The following is a 2,025-nucleotide window of genomic DNA, read 5'->3' as shown; positions in this document are numbered from 1 at the left end:
GGGGGAAAATGCCCTTTTATTGAAGAACATAGAAGAACTGATTTTAAAAAAATATTTCATACTCCTAAAGGGGATAACCTGATAAGATATATTAGATAGTTTAATGAATCTGTAAGTTACATGTAATTCCAAAAACATTTCAGGTTGATATTATTTGAGCAACCTAATAAAGTTATTTTAAAAGTGTATGGAAAAGTCACTTTTGAAAAGGTAAAGCAGAGGGGAGACTTGTTCTATCAATTACTAAAACATATTACAAAGACTTAGTAGTAAAATTTGTCCATACATTGGTGCAAGGACAGGCAAATAGATTTCTGGAAAGAACAGAGAAATCAGTGATGAAATTATATACATAGAGAAATAACACATGATTGAGTTGCACCACAAACCCATGGGGAAAAAAGGGCAGACTTTTCAGAAAACTGTCAGTTTCTCTCAGTAGATGATAAGATTGATTGATGATAGATGGGTAGGTAGATAGATGACAGATGATTGTTAGATAGATATCCCTAAACTAACACAGGACTCTACAACTCCAGAACTAAGGATTTAGGATTATGACCTCAATGTAAATGAAAATATTATAAAGATCATAGAAGATAAAGTACGATGATTTTAAAAACAAAAGAAATAATTCGTTTTATCACACTGGAATTAAAGATTTCAGTTCAATGAAAACCATCAGGGACAAAATTAATTTGCAAGTAACAGATATGAAGAAGTTATTTATACTGTCAAAGGCTTATAAGGAACTTATATATACCACATATAAACAAATAAGCAAACACTCCTGATAATAAGAAAAAGATAAGAACTAAACAGAAAAATGTGCAAAAGACATAAGCATTAATTCACAAAAGAAAAAACCCAAAAGGCTAGCAAGCATATAAAGAGATAACCTAATTCGCCACTAGATTTACTAAATTTACCATTCTGGACAATGTCAGGCATTAGTGGAACTGTGGGAATATGGGAACCATTATGTACGGCTGGTGGGATGCAGCCTGGTCAAGTCCTTCTGGAAACCACTCTAGTCAAAATGAATCAAATGCCAGGTAGTATAGCTTATGAACGAGCAACCCACCTCCTGCATATGTATCAGAGAGGAAAAGCATACAGATATGTCTAAAGACATTTAATTGTGGCATTTTATTTTTTTTTTGAAAGAGAATTTTTATTATTTTTATGTATGGAGTACTTGACAGTGTACTCAGCCCAGTTTGGTGGCCAGTTCTTTAGCCTTTGCCTTTTCCAGCTTGGTTATGTGAACCACCGATTTTGGGCCTAATGTGTTGCCTCCCCAGTGATGGTGGATCTCATCATGTTTGTTGTTGTAATCAATCCGGATAGCTTCCACCAGCTTAGCCAGTGCTCCCTTGTCTTCCGAGTTAACCTGTGTGAAGGCAACAGCGCTACAGGTCTTCCTGTGGACCAGACGCCTCAGGCTGGCCTTCTCCTTGACAATGCTGTAGGGAACCCCCATCTTACGGCACAGGGCAGGCAGAAAGACAACCAGTTAAATGAGATCCATGTTATGTGCAATCACTACCAGCTGAGCCTTCTCATTCTCCACCAAATTGGTGACAGTATTAACCCTTACTCGAAGGACAGGTAGCCCCTTTGCCAGCAGCTTTCTTCTGATCCCGAGCCAACAATCTCTGCTTCTTCTCTTGCTTTGTCTCTGGTCTTTACTTGTGGGCCAGCTTAAGCAATTGAGAAGCTGTTTGGTGGTCCAAGGCCTGAGTGAACTGGTTAATTGCAGGAGGCACTTTCAGGTGCTTATAGGGAATAGCCTTTTGCCACTGCAGCTGAATGTATTGGGGCCATTTGACAAAGTGGGTGAGGTCCCTTTTTGGCTGGATGTCCTGTCCAGTGCCAAAATTCTTGATCTTTTCTCAAATAGGGGATTTACCTCCTTCTTGGCCTCCTGCTTCTTCACAAGAGCAGGAGTTGGGGCCACCTTCTTTCCCTTAGCTTTCTTTCTTTTCTACATCTTGGGTGGTGGGAAGAGAGAGTTGGCTTTAT

The 2,025-nt window shown here is 38.9% G+C and overlaps 1 pseudogene; it reads right to left on the bottom strand.

Moving 5' to 3' along the window:
* Positions 1–1,210: 1,210 nt before the first annotated feature.
* On the bottom strand, positions 1,211–1,993 carry LOC102898522 (annotated as a pseudogene).
* Positions 1,994–2,025: the final 32 nt, after the last annotated feature.

Source organism: Pteropus alecto, unplaced genomic scaffold, assembly GCF_000325575.1.
Source record: "Pteropus alecto unplaced genomic scaffold, ASM32557v1 scaffold95, whole genome shotgun sequence".
NCBI classification, from domain to species: Eukaryota; Metazoa; Chordata; class Mammalia; order Chiroptera; family Pteropodidae; genus Pteropus; species Pteropus alecto.
This window is presented reverse-complemented; position numbering and strand designations above follow the sequence as displayed.